Source organism: Callospermophilus lateralis, chromosome 11 (genome assembly GCF_048772815.1).
Source record: "Callospermophilus lateralis isolate mCalLat2 chromosome 11, mCalLat2.hap1, whole genome shotgun sequence".
NCBI lineage: Eukaryota > Metazoa > Chordata > Mammalia > Rodentia > Sciuridae > Callospermophilus > Callospermophilus lateralis.
In genome coordinates this window covers 32028889-32043968 of record NC_135315.1, presented here as the reverse complement: position 1 = coordinate 32043968, position 15080 = coordinate 32028889, and the positions used below count along the sequence as shown (strand labels likewise).

At 48.4% G+C, this 15080-nt stretch overlaps 1 protein-coding gene across 1 annotated transcript in view; it reads left to right on the top strand.

Moving 5' to 3' along the window:
* The window catches only part of Cuedc1 (CUE domain containing 1), an 80293-nt gene continuing 65213 nt past the window's right edge, over window positions 1-15080 (top strand). Inside the window, exon 1 of the mRNA XM_076869350.1 lies at window positions 1-92. The gene's annotated coding sequence lies outside the window, so the exon portion shown is untranslated. The remainder of the gene's footprint in view (window positions 93-15080) is intronic.

The window sequence follows — 15080 nt, the reverse complement described above, 5'->3', positions numbered from 1 at the left end:
GCCGCCGCCGCGGGATCGCCGCCCCTCCCCCGCCCGCCGGCGCGCCCGGCCCCACCGGCCCACGGGCAGCGGAGGCGCGCGGCGGCTGCTCGGTAAGACCCTCCTTCGTTCTCGCCGGCTTCCGCCCGGGCCTGGGCGCGGACCCCACCGGGCGCCCCGCGCAATCCCGGTCCCGGCCCGGCGGCCCCACCTTCTCGTCACCCATTGCCTAGGCGCCGCCGCGAGGGCCCGGCCGTCGCGAGTTTGATTCCCCGTGCTGTCGCCGCGGCTTCCCCGGAGCCCGCGCCGCGCCTGTCGCGTGTGGCAGGTCCCCGCCCGCCTCTCCTTCCCGAACCCCACCTCATCCCGGGCCCTGATCGCGGGGGGCGTGCGGGCACCTGGGGCTGGGAGCTCGGCGCGCTATTAGAGGGGTGGTCGCCGGCCGGCGCGGCGGGGGAGGAAACGGAGGCCTCCCGGAGCGGGCGCCGCCTGAGTCCCCTCTCCCGCCGCTCCCCCTTTTGTGTGGGCGCCCCTCCCCGTTTTGTCCCGGTCTGGGGGTGCAGGCAGGGCAGCGACAGTAGGCTGGGGTGCCGGCTGGGAGCAGAGCTCCTTTTAGGGGGAGGGGAGACTCGCTTCCTGCTCCCGCCGATGTCACAGGTCGGCTTAGCCGTTTCTGGTCCCACCCCGTCCCCTGGGAGCTGCATCTCCCGGAGACTGGGCTAGGGAAAGTTCAGAATGCGCTGTCCCCGCCCCTGCTGCCCCCCACCCCGCCCCTCTGGCTCTTAAGTGCTCAGGGCGCTAAGCTCCAGGGGCTTGGCGGTTGCCTTTATTCCTTCTGTCCTCTTCATTTTCTCTTGTGCATTGTTGCCATGCACCCAGCATTGGCTTAGCCATTTCATTTCCTCTTTTAAAAAGTTTTAACTCCAAGAAAGGAGCTAAATTCCAGGAAGGAATTTGTTTTAAGGGGAGGGAGGTTTTAGATTTTCCTTCCTTTGGTGGCAGTAGAGATTGAAGGGGCTAACTGGGAGTTTAGAAATAAGACGTCTCAGAGGTGATACTGGATAGAAGACCATCCATCCCACTCCCCACCTGCTCCTCAGGCAGCAACAGAGAGTTGGGGGAAAAGCCTTTCCCTTAGTTATCTTGCAGCCCTCGAGCCACCTGGCCCAGGAGAAAGGATGATCTGGGCCTCACAGACCATTTCTTTGTAGCTTGGTGGAGTTAGCCTGGGTGCCTGAAGGAGGTGAGTGGGAATTCTCTGATGGAGGAAGTCATCTCATCAGAGGTTTGGCCCCTGCTGGAACAAGTGTGAAGTTGGGACCTCCCTTTGAAGGGAGAGTGGCATCTCGGGGATGGGAGCATGTCTCGTCCAACAGGAAGCTGGAGGATGTCTGCAGAGGGGTTGGGTTTGAACTTCTCTGTCTACTTTCTGCCACTGGAAGGAGCAGGAGGCAGGGGAACAGATCCTGGACAGCTAGGATAGCCCAGATATGGTGAAATGACTACGGGGAAGGAAGGAATTAAAGCTAGAAGTTAGGGTCATGGGTCTTGTTGAGAATCTGGTGAATGTTCTACCCTCTTATCCCCAAATCATGCACACATGCAGGATTCTGATTAGACCCTTACTCTAGAGTTTGTGGTCTAGCCTAGTCCACTTGAAACAGTTCCCTCCTTTGCTGCTGGTAATGAATAATCCCAGGGTGCAAAAAGTATACCTCTTGTGAGGTCTTTTCTCATGACCTTGCCATGCAACTTTGGACTTTGGGGACCTGGAGTTTCTGGTTTGGCTCCCAGCTCCCTACAGCTAGCTAGAGGATGGGGACAGCTGAGGTGACCGTTCTCCAGGGGCTGAGTTTGCTGTCTTTGTGGTGTGGAGGCCCTGGGCTGGGGCAATTGGGCTACTAAGTTAGAGCAAAATAAATGCACTAGTGTGGGGTGGGTATACTGGGGTTTTTAACTAGGTGCAGGAGCTAGGCCCTCTAGGAGCCCCTTCACGTCTTGGGGAAATGGTTTTGAGGTGCCTAAGTGGAGAGTGCTAAGTGTCAAAGACTGCCAGCCAGTGGTAGTGCATGCCTGTGATCTCAGCAGCTCAGGAGACTGAGGTAGGAAAGAGGATTTTGAGTTCAAAGCCAGCCTCAGCAACTTAGTGAGGCCCTGAGCAACTTATTGAGACTCTGTCTCTAAACAAAATATTTTAAAAATATTCTGGGAATGTGGCTCAGTGGTTAAGTGCCCCTGGTACCAAAAAAAAAAAAAAAAAAAAAAAGTGAAAGACTTTCTTAAGGAGACCTTGGGGCAGAATTGCCCAAGAATAGGATCTGGGTATTATAGCTTCCTTCCATCCCTCAGGATTTTATAAGGTAAGTAGAAGCCAGAGATAGTGCAGCCCGAAGGCTTGGCCTGCCTTTTCTTTCTTACCCACAGCTCACTGGGCCTTGGGCTGCGGCACAGGTGTTTGTGGAGTCTGCAGTTTAGAAGAGCCTTTAGGAGGGTCTGCTATGTGTAACTTTTCTGCCTTGGTATTGATAAGCCCTCCTTCATCTCAAGTCCCTCCCATCCCCTGACTATAGCAGCTCATGGGGACTTCTCTTTGTTGAACTCTTGAACACAGTGTTTGGCATATGGACCACTCACTCCAGTTTCTTCCTTGAGCCTATTCTACAGTTACTCTTTCTGGCACTAAACAACAGAGCTGGGAGTTTTTAGAACCCTTGGGCACAGGAAACTGGGCTTCAGACTGGGATCACTTCTGACTATACAAAGTGACCTGAAGGAGGTGGTGTCTCTGGTCTGCTGTCTCCTACATTTATGGAAGTAAGAGCCTTAAAGGACCCTGGAGAAGGCATGGTGGCACATTCCTGTAATTCAGTGACTTGGGGGCTGAGGCAGGAGCATTGCAAGCTTGAGACCAGCCTTGGTGACTTAGCAAGGCCCTAAGCAACTTAGCAAGACCCTGTATCAAAATAAGAAAATAAAGCCGAGCACCGTGGCTCATGCCTGTAATCCCAGTGGCCCAGGAGGCTGAGACAGGAGGATCACGAGTTCAAAGCCAGCCTCAGAAATTCTGAGGCCCTGAACAACTCAATGAGACAGTGTCTCTAAATAAAATACAAAATAGGCTGGGGATGTGGCTTAGTGGTTGAGTGCCACTGAGTTCAATCCCTGGTACCAAAAATATAAAATAAATAAATAAATAAAAAAGAAAAGAAAAAGAGCTGGGGATGTAGCTCAGTGTTGAAGTACCTCTGGGTTCAAAATAAATAAATAAAAAAGGATACTGGCAAGGGCTGTCCAGTGGTCCCTGACTTTGGATTTGGAAGTAATCTTAGTAGCACTTAAGATGGCAACCACTGCAAATTCATCTTCCCCAGTGTGTAACTTCTGTGGCTCTTGCTGCTGTGAGTTGGTGACCTCTGTGTTGGCTCACTCTCCTCCCCTATCTGCCTGTTTCCAACCTCTTGGATGTGTCAGAACAATATAATGGATTCTTAATGATGTCTTTAAAGTTCTTATCTTTAAAACAGGTCATAAATAATAAATGCAATAACAATACTTATAAACATAAATCCTTTCTCATACAATGGGATCACCGCATTTCTATTATGACAGCACCAAAGGTTTTTAAGGAATTTTTGGTGGGATATGAAAGATCTAACTCTAGGGGTCTAACCTGCACCCCAAGGAAGCAATCCAGCCATTTTGCGCCCATTTCCATCAGGCTTTAGTGGTTTTTTGGTTTCCGTTTGTGTGTGTGTGTGTGTGTGTGTGTGTGTGTGTTTGTGTTGGGGATTAAACTCAGGGCCTATGTGTGCTCTACCACTGAGCTCCGGTCAGCCCCCACAGCTTAGTGGTTTAGGGCATAGGATCTGAAGTTAGGGCTCCCCAGGTAGAATTCCAGCTCTTCATCTTACTCTAAATCTTTGTAAATGCCTCATGTTTAGAAGTATTCATGCTTAGAAGGAGTTGAAAGAGATATGAAAAGTAAGTTGTCATTTGTTAGAAGCTATTATTATTATTATTTCTGCATGTGGGTGCAAAAGTTCGGAGATTTGTTATTAAGGAAAACCTTTGGTCAAAACCATATAGATGCAGTAGCATAGACCCAATATCAAAATTAAAAAATAAAACCAGGTGCAGTGCCTCACACCTGTAATCTCAGCTACCCAGGAAGCTGAGGCAGGAGGATCTAAAGTTCAAGGCCAGCTTGGGTAACTTAGTGGGACCACATCTTTAAACAAAATATACAAAAGGCTGGGGATGTAGTGGTAAAGTGCCCCTGTGTTCAATCTCAGTACTGCAAACAAATAAATAGTAAATAAAAATAAAAAGGGCTGGGGATGTAGCTCAGTGGTAGAGTACCGCTGGGTTCAATTCCCAGTACCACACATACACACACACAACCCAACCAAAACAAACAAAATACTGTAGTAGCTGAGGCTGGCTTTGGAGGGATGGAGGAGGTGGGGTGAGGCTCTTGAACGTGGTGGTGTATTGGCGGGGGGCAGGTGTTGAAAAGTCAGGGCTGAGAGCTAAGCATCTTTAGGAGTGCAATGACTCAGCAGTTGTAGCCCCCCTGTGGAACCAACTCTCCTCCCCTTTCTTGGAGAGTTTGCCCTATTAGCTGGAAACTAGGGTGCATGGGAATAATAGAGGGACAGGGTGCCTAGTGAGGGGATGGGGGAGACCCAATATGCAGTCTAGTGGAAGTGGGTGGTAAGGGGTTTCCATGGGAGACTAGGCTTGGGACACCTAATTCCAACACTCATAGAGAGGTCAGATCACTGCTGTGGATGGGACCCTGTCCCTAGTGCTTCCATGGATTAGCTCATTTAAGCCTCACAAGACCCTGTGAGATACATCCATTTGTCAGATGAACAAACAGAAACCTAAGAGACATCAAGAGGTTAAATAACTTGCCGAAGATCATGGAGGTGGCAGAGGCAGGATTTGTAATTCAAGTGGCCTGCTTTAGGCTCACACCCTTTCAGACGTTCTTGAAGAGGCCTTTGCCAAACTGTGGTGTCTCTGGAAATGGGGGGCTGTGCTCTGTTGGCTGTGCTGCCGATGGGGGCAGTGTTAGGTGTGTTCAGTGTTCAGGAACAGGACTGGAGGGTTCCACTGAATACAGTCTGCTGAGAGCCACTGACCAAGTGCTAGGCACTCTGCTGATGTCTGACCCAGGGCACAAAGGTCACCCTGAAGAGGCTTGTAGTTTAGAAGCAAGACAAACAATTTAGCCTAGAGTTCCAATCATCATGGCAAGTGCTGTGACAAGATGAAGCCCTGGGGCTGGGGATGTGGCTCAGTGGTAGAGCACTTGCTTAGCATGTGTGGACATCTTGGGTTTAATTCCCAGTGCCACAAAGAAGAAAAAAACCCAATGAAGCCCTGAAGAATGGGCTACTTTGAGGAGGAACTAGATCAAGGAAGGCTCCTGGAGAAGGGGGCACTTGAACTGAGTGAGTAAGGTGGCTGCTGCCTTCTAGGTTCTTAATTTGGCCACAGGAGGACATAACTCTCCTGCTCCATGAACTCCGAGTAAAGTGGAGTGGCCGGTGCATGGGCCTCAGAGGAGGTCAGGTTTTCTTGATCCTGCAGCACCCTTGGCTGGATGAGGCAGGAACTGGGCAGTGTGGTCAGCTTCCTTGATGCCTTTGTGGTTTTTAATAGCTGAGTGTCACTGTCACCTCCTGCGCTGAAGAAACAGAAGTCTCTTAAGGGTTGCCACTCAGAATGCAGTGATTCACTCTTGTCTCTCTGCGCCCTAGAAGAAGAACCCGAGGCAAATGCATTTAAGCTGCGGAGGAGGGACTCAAATTTAAGATCTGAGGAGGACGTTCCAGATAGGATGTGAAATGTTAAGACAAGTGACTCATAGGAGCAGAGGGGAATGGCCTCCCCACAAAGGTCTTTGGAAATGGAACGAGTTTCATTTATCTTTGTGGCTTAAGAGGTTTGTTTCATCTGGAGACAGGAAGATGAAGTAGAGGCCCCTAGAGGTGCGTGTCAGCTCAGTGATAGGGGGATAAAAGGATATGAAGTTTTGGATTAGAAGGTTGCTTATATCTGGCCCAAGCCCTCATTTGACCAAGAAGTGACCAAAAAAAAAAAAAAAAAAAATGCATAGGAACATTGGGTGGCCCATCATCTTCTCAGCAGCTGGGGCTCTGGCCCTGAGTGAATCCCAGCCAGTGGGGGTACTCACAGGAGTGACCCACAGCTTTCCAGGAAGAGATCCAAACCTTGGCAGAAGAGAGGCAGGAGAACTGGAAGTAGTTGAGCATTTCTCTGGGTAGTGGCTTCAGAAAGCATCCATCCCCACTTAGAAGATGTTTCTGTGAATGGCATTCCCAGGTGGACCAGCATCTTCTGGCCCATCACCTATAGGACCTTTAGGCAGTAAACCCAGTAAACTTTGTCGAATGAATGAGTAAACAGCAGATAATCCAAGGTATTTCTCTTTGACCATATGCTTGCTAGGCCAATGCACTTACCCTTCCTATTCTTCTTCTTCTTTTTTTTTTTTTTTTGCTTAAACAACAGTGAAATCATTTTGTAATACCTTCAGCAACAGGGAGAGGGGCCAACAGTTATGCAGAGGGGCAAGGGTAAGATTACCAAAACACGGCTGACAATCCTTCTTAAGATTTATAATTCTTTGAAAGATCATCAAGGGCTGACATGTACATTAATAATGACTTTTTCTTTTTTTGTTGTTCCAAGCACAAAAGTAAAAAGGCTTCAAAATTTAGGGGGGAAAATGTACGGCCATCTCAACTGCATTCGATAAGATGGCTCCAGAGGTCTCAGAAGAGAGCAAGCTTGCTCTCAGAAGGGACTCTGATTAAGATTGAATCAAATATGAACACATGCTGGACAAGGAATTTAAAATACCGGGTGGTGAACTCTAGCTCCCAGGATGAATTTAAATTGACTTGTGCAAATTAAAGAGAAGTAGCAGAAACCACCATGGCAAAAGCTCTTGCTTCCTCCTCTAGCCCCATGACACCCCATTCATTAAGGAGGCATTTGGTTTTAGGAGGGAGCCTGCCAACCTTTGTATTTTTCCAAAGCTGGATTTGGAGCTCTGCTGAGGTGAAGATGCTCTGTGGTCATGTAGGGTGATCTGGCTCAGGAAATGGCTTCACTTGTTCAGGTCTGAGATTAGTTTCAGTTTCAGGCTGTACCAGGAGCTGAGAGCTGGTGAGAGCCAGGGGAGGGATGAGCTGGGAGAGAGTTTCACCGCGGGCTGTGTGGGCAAGTGGCAAGGTGGGTGGAGAGGGAACTCCTGTGCTGAGCAGGGAGAGGAAGGAGGCGAATCCCAGATGGAGCTGGGGAAGGCAGCGATTGAGTGAGCCTCAGAGGCTAGGCTGGGTGGTGGAGCATATGAGGATATCAGGTGTGCCTAGGACAAAACCCCACGTGATTACAGGACTACTGAGCCATGGCTAGGAGGTCACAGGGAAGTCTTAATACACAGATTACCTGGGAGAGGGTGGATTTTCCAAGAGCAGCTGTAGACAGGAAAGGAAAGCAAACTGCACCTGGCACAAGACCAAATACATTTTGTGCTGGCATCCTGTAGACTGACCACCAAAATGAGCAGCATTTTCTTGCATTTGGCTTTCCTTAAAAAAAAAAAAAAAGTAAATGAAAGTTTGAAAACTGGTCGTTGTGAACTTGCAGACCTTTGCATGTTGGTGCACCCTCAAAGAACTTCAAGCTGTCATTTTTCCTGGTTGGGGCCAGTCGGGTTGCTTCACAGGGCATCATTACCCCAGAAAATCAGTGGTTTTCCTCCCCTGACTGGTTCTGGGTGAGGCATACACAGATGTTTCATTCCATCTTAGCAGAACTAGAGCATCATTGCATTGGATGTTTGGAAGTCATAAATTTATTTTACTTCTAAAGGAGAGGAGCCCCGAATTTTAAAGCCTGAAAGGATTTTGAAGATTTTTTTCAGTCTGCTCCTAGAGGAATTTGTGGTCCCGGGTCATTAAGCACCTTGAAAAGACGCATGGTATGTGGTTAAGAGCACAGAATCAGACTCCCTGTGTTTGAATTCAGCCTCTGCTAGTTGATGCTTTGTTTTGGGGGCAAGTTACTCAACCTCTCTGAGTCTTAGCTTCCTAATTCATATATTGAAAGTAGTGATATTACGAATGGTTGCTAATGAGGATCAAATAATTATTAAGCCCTTAGCACAATGCTTTTTATATATTGTAAGTTCTCAATGTTAATGTTATTATCATTACTTAAAAAATTTTTTTTTCATGAAATTGCATGGCTACTTAGTGATAGAGCCTGGGCTGTAGTGCTAATTTTTTTTTTTTTTAAGAATTTCAATGTTTTTTTTTTTAATATACCTTTATTTTGTTTATTTATTTTTATGTGGTGCTGAGGATCAAACCCAGTGCCTCACAAGTCCCGGGTAAGCACTGTACAGCTGAACCACAACCCCAGCCCCCTATGGTGCTAAACTTTTTTAAATCCTAGTTCTCTCCTGCATGATCATAAGGTGATTTTACCTTAGTTATGAAACATATGAAGAGCTTTATGAAAGTGTTTGTGCAGAAGACTTCTAATGAATGCTCATGAAAGAACTAGAAGAAGCGGGAGTAAGCCCTTTTTTAGATATACTTAGTCTCTGGACATGAGGATATATGTTTACCAAATAATTTTCTTCCATATATGTCATTCACTAGCATTTAGAGGTCTTCTAAATGCCACATTAGTTGTCTCTGCTGGAAAGTCTGGGTGTTTCTAGATGTTTTTGTTGAGGAGGAGTTCTCAAATTGGAAACATCCATTTCCATGAGTAGCGATGGCAAAGCAGACTTTTGAGTGTAATGGAAATATTCCTGTAACTTGGCTGCAATGTATCAAGGGTGAAGACAGTACAGATGCTTTAAAAAAAATATATGGGCTTGGCAGAAGTCCACCAGTCTTAGACCATGCCTACCCAAATGTGTTCCCAAATGATTTGCATTGACCTTTTGCAAAATTGCTGACAGCCCAGGAGCCTCCCAAGGGAGCTGTTTTAGGCTGAAACAGTGTTGGAGCCGATGTAATCCCTGGTCTTGAGCAGTCTTAGACACCTTTGATGGGGTGGCACCCTTTCCCTGAGGATGTTTTGGAGTGTTTTCTTGGGAATATGAAAAAGAAGGGAAATTACTTTTGTTTGGCAAATCCTGCATCATTCCCTTGAGATTCTGACTCTCTTTAGGGGATGTGGAATTGAAAGCTGTTTTGGATGCAGATCCATGGGATGGCTCAAGTTTCCACGCCTGAAGGAGGGAGCGTGTTATAGTGTGAAATTTGTGAGCATGCAAATTAAAGTCCATGACCAGAGATCTAGTCTTAGTTCTGCCGTGTGGGCAGGTCACTTAACTTGTTAATTTGTACTTTTCTTGAGGCTAGTTTATGGTTTTACCCTATTATAGCAAGGGACTTTTGAACACATCTGTTAAATAGAGCTGCAAATCATGATCCCAACTGCACAGGATTGTTGTAACAGTCTAGTAATAACAGCTGATATTTATTGCATACTTATTGCACTCCAGTCAGTTGCCTAAGCATGTAGGAATATTAATGGAGTTAATCAACTTTCTAGGAGATAGTATTACTACCACTTTACACAGGAGGAGACTGAGGCACCCAGAGTTTAAATGAACTTGCTTAAGGTCATACCACTAGATAGCTGAGGAAGTGGGCTTTGAACTCAAAAAATCAGCAACTAGGTCTGTGTGTTCACCAGAGTGCTCTGTAACACTGTAGTGTTGCGATTCTTCCGTGACTGTTACTCTTCTTACTGGACAGGCTGAGGGAGGGATAAACTGAGCCTGCAGGCAGATTAAGTGTACAGATCACAGTGTTGGAAGGAGGAGACAGAGCATCTGAGAGCTTATTTTGGAGTTATAGTGAAACAGCTGTTTCTAAGTTTGGGACAGAGCTGAGGAGATTCGGCAGGGACAGAGAAGGACATTTTCTGGGTGGGTTTTTACTATCTGCTGGGGGGGATTGCATACCTGTGGCTTTCAAAGCTGCACATCCCCTTCCCTCCTATCCCATTTTTATTGGAAACCTATCTTTTTTTAATATTTATTTTTTAGTTTTAGGTGGACACAATATCTTTATTTTATGTGGTGCTGAGAACCGAACCCAGTGCCTCACGCATGCTAGGCGAGAGCGCTACCACTTGAGCCGCATCCCCAGCCCCTGGAAACCTGTCTTTAAACCATGACTTGAACCCAGCGGCACCAGCCATGGGAACATAGAAAATGGCCAAAGATAGTGAATGCTTGATACCGCAGTCTGGCTGGGCACAAATAACCGAGCCCCCACAAAGCCTTGTAGATTCAAACAGCAACTCTTTATTCCCCAACTCTCACCGGCACTGCACACACCACAAAGGAACACACTCCCTCACCCGGGCTCCGTCCAATCTCTCAGAACCCCCGGAGAACTCACGGGAACTCCAAAGTAGGGCGCCCCAGGCAGCAAGAGCCGCCCTATTGCCCCACAGTAAAGGTCAAATATACAATACAATCAATCCAGCATCACAGCAATTATATATAGCTTAACTCAAATCATCATCTCAATGATTCCCTGGCGTCACCTTTCAACCATTCCCTCTGGCAAATGCCAGGCATCATTCTGACTGGGCTGTGGCTCTCAACAGCTTGAGACAGGAAAGGAAAGGTGAAGGGTGGGATTCTAGTGGCGCTTCTGTTAAGTCCATGTGGGAGGTGAGCCATGAAGTAGCTTGTATTCTACCGAAGGTTGGGAACTTGGGTGACTTCCCTTTTTCTAAGGAGTTGATTTAATAAGAGAATGAATCATCCTATTAGTTTTCATCCTGAAAGAGAGAGAGAGAGCGGGAGTGTGCGCACAAGAGCCAAGTGACATGGCATTTGACTGAAGCCAGAGCCTTCCATACCTGCCTCTTAGGGTGGGTACCAGGTTCCTGGTGGCTTTTGCCAAGGGTAAGGTCCCTCCAGGGGCTTTCAGAAGGGTTTCCAGCTTCCATCACTGCCGCCCTAAGCCCTCTCCATCCTGGTGAGGTTCTGGGACCTTAGGCCTTAAAGGGAAACACAGAGGGGATGTGTCTTTAAAAGTAGACGGTTGGTGAAATTCATCCTCAGCCATGGTCATGTGGAAGACATTAGCATAAAAATGTATCCCATAAGACTAACCAATTGAAAATAGTTTTGGACTTTCTTGGATGTGAATGATCACTCATACCCAGGGTCCTCTTTGTGACCGACCCCCTGGGACATCTGTGGGGTCGTCTGGTTCTCTTCCAGGACTCCAGCCATGAGCCTTCCAGCTTGGCCAGCCCACCTCAGGTTTGCTGGGAGGATGGGGAGCACATCCTTTGCTGGGCCACTCTTCATGACCTTTCTGTAGGCCAGTGACCTTAGCGTGGATTCTGAGCCGAGGCTGGGGCTCCCCAAGGGACTTGAATGCTGCCAAGGAGGGAGTGCAGTGCATGAGAAATCTCAGCCCAGCCTGGGCCCCAGGCTCAATCAGGAACATTAACAAGGTGGTCCTTTTTTCAGACTCTGACTTCTGGTCATGCATTTCGCCAGCTGCTTACTTTTCTTGACAGTGTCCCTTTCCCACTGTTTGCCTGTTTTCTTCCTGCCCCAGCCGTCATCAGCAGCTACGGTTCATAGCTCCCTTTTGGAAGAGGACAAATTCTGTATCAAGCATTTTATTTATGTAATTTAATTTAGTCTCTACACCCGCTCAAAGAGCCAGGGATTGTTATCTTTTGGGATCTGGGAACTGAGCCTGAGTAACTTGTCCAAGTAATACATCCACTTACTGGATGGGATCGCTTGTTGTTGTTGTTTTAATCTTTTGTTGTGATAAAGTTCAGACCTACACAAAAGTAGAGTGTCTAGTATAGTAAATTTCTAGGTACCCATCCCCAGGCTTCTTCGCTTCTTATGGAGAAGCCCGAGCAGACAACGTGGGGGTGAATTAGAAGAAGGTCCCTTCCTCCAGGGTCCACAGCCTGGTAAGCAGAGTGTGGGCTGGATTCCTGCTCTGTTGGCTCCTCTGGAGGGGCACCTTGTGCAGCCAACAGCCTGCACGACTGTCTACAGTGACCCTGCCTGCCTAACTTTTCCTCTTTTCAACTAGCTTTTGGCATAAGAAAAGGAGACTATGTAGCTGGACACTTGACAAAGTGATGACCTCTCTGGTCAATTCTCAGCTATGTGGGTTGATGGGGTAAAAATTCAGAAGTTGAGGACTTTTCCACTTAAAAATTAAGCAGGGAGATGATCCCAGAAGAAGAATTTCCTTCTGTTGCAGAGGAGGGTGGAGGCAGATGCACCGTGTCTTTCGCTGTTCCCATTTTCTGCAGCCTCATACTCTCTTGATGTCTTCCCCCCTCTGACCTGTGCCCAGGGCCAGGGAGGCACTTTGCAGCCACAGCCACAAGGCTGGGAGAGGTGGAGTCTAGGGTGGGAAAGCCTAGTGTGAACTGCTCTTGGCTGCCACCTTCCTGGAGTCCTTGGGACACGCTGTCTTTGCCTCCTGTAACTTGGCATATCTCAGGACTCTGTCAGCCAGGGGTCCTGTGGAAGCTCTGCTTTTGCACCTGTAGAACTATTTTTTTCAGTCCCCAGTGGGATCTATGGGTCAACACAGAGGGAGCTTCTTCAGGGTAGCTATTGGGGTATTTTTTGGTTTTTTTCCCCTTAGTACTATGCCCTTGACTGTACCCATTATGACATCTGGCACTGATGCTCCAGAAATACTTGCTACACAGGTGAACATTAGCCAATTGAATGCAGCATCCTGTAGACCAGGATGTGCTGAAGGGCATGTGAGGGTCATTTTTGTGCTTCCCTCAGGAGAGGCCAGACTGTGCCACAGGAGCACTCAAAACCCTGCTTCCTGGGGGCCTGACACAGTCAAGGTTTATCTTTAGCTCCCGGGAGTTCTGACATGACTGAGGCAGTTCTCCATCTGTGGTCAGTCCTCCTGGAATATGGGGTCTTCAAGGGGACTGCAGGAAGGGAAGAGCAGCATCCTGGATTTGAACTGCCTTGGCAGGACACTACCTGCCGCTCTCACTTCACTCGCCAGAACTAGCCACATGGCATGGACCTCGCTCCCAGGGAGGCTCGGACATGCTCCTGTAGAGGAGCAGAGGGCTGTCTTCACAGTTCCAAAGGAGAGGATTTCTGTGTTCCTCGTCCCTGGCCTTATCATACTGGAGCATCCCAGACAGGAAGGGAATACCTGCCCCTCCCTTTGGCCTGAGGAAGGAGGCGGAGGTGGCCCTGAAGGGCAGGCTTTGTAACCACTCTGTGATTTCATGTTGGTTATGTGATATCCATAGTCTCCGTTTCTGGGGTCTCTTTCTTCCTTTGTACCTGGGGATAGTAAGACCAGCCATCTCTGTTCAGACTCGACTGGGTGTAAGGAACAGAAACCAGCTACTTGAAGCCATGGGGGAATTGAAGAATCAAGGACAGGAAATGCAGCTGGCCTCCTGGGTGCTCGGGATGAAGGCAGCTGCTCTCGGTGCCTCTGATGCACCTGCAGGATGCCACTGCTTTTGTGGACATGTGTCAGATGTCATGGTCCCTTGGCCCCAAGTAGACCCATCCTCTTTCTAGTAACCATCAGAGACAAAATAAGTGTCTGAACTTTGATTTGAATTCCTGGGGAGAGTATCTGATTGGCTAGTTTGGGTCAGCTTCTACTTCTGGTTCAATTAGCTATGGCTAGGAAACATGGTCCTATAGTACCCCCACGGCACTGAGGGTCTTCCTCTGTGAATGGGGGTAGAGCCAGTCCTCACAGAAAGGATGTGAGCTGGGCAGACACCTCAGAAACCTGGCCATGCTGAGCTGGTCCAAGGGTTGTTGGGTTGGTTGGATAACGTCTCTAGAAGCTTTGAACACTGTAAGGAGCTGCTTACATATGAACTGGTATGGTGGTGTGGGACCTCTTGTTAGGAAATTTGGAGATTGCACTGCCCTAAAAGGGCATAGGAGGGATTATAATGGTGTAAACTAGAATATAAAACTCTTGGTGGAGATAGAGGAGTTGTTTGTTGGAAGGTCAGGAAATGGGTATGGGAGGGAGTGGTTGGCCAGCCCAGCTGTTGCCAAGGGTTCAGCTAGGTTTATGGGCTGTTAGAGCAGAACATCATAAAAGAGGGAGTAAGTGTGTATCTCTCACCTACACGAATACAAATGCTTCTATGGTTGAACCTGTGTGACGTGGAAGGGATGTTAACCCGGATTTAGCTCTTCAGTCCTTGTCTCCACACTGACCCAACTGGCTGTGTACCTATGAGCAAGTCTCCTCTCTGGGGCTTAGTTAGTTCTGTCCTCTGCAGACTCTGTGCGGGCAGCCTCTGTCTAAACAAATGCGGGTGCGGGCGTGGAGGCTGGGGTGGGACGGCTGGGTTTGAATCCTTGTTTGCCTGTCAGCTGTGTGACCAGGGCAGATTTCTTAACTCCCTGAGTCTCAGTTTCCTTACCGACCTCAGGTGGTGCTGTGAGGATTACATGAATGAGTTCCCGGCAAAATATTAAGTAATGTTATTCATAGAAACCGAGGCCATGCCAACTCCAGGGATCTCTATAGGCAGGTGGTCAGCGCTCAGGCCCTTCACAAGGGAAAATACACTTGGAGGTCTATCTGGGGTTGGAGGTGCAAGAAGAAGCCCTGAGAGAGGACAGGAAGCTGGAGGGGGAGCAGGGAGGCGTGGAGAGCCTGCCAATGGAGGGATTCGGGCCTTATCCACGCTGCTGCTCAGGTCTTCCTATTAATCCGGTTCTTTCAGAGCTGTCCACACTCAGGTGGAGACACAGCCTCTGAGCCAGGAGCCAATGCTGACCATCTCTCCTCCCTCCCCCATCTGCTTCCCTGCCCCTTGGCTGGAGCCTTTAGGGATGACTCTGCAAGATCCTGGGTGCTGGCTCTCCCACCAGGCCTCAGGTTTGGGATTAGAGCGCTTCCGGTCCTGCAACTGCAGAGCCCAGAATTAAAAGATAAATGAAGAAGCCCTTCTGACCACAGAGCAGTTGAGGGCTGAATTATTCAGAGCCTCTGCTCTCTGCCTCCTTA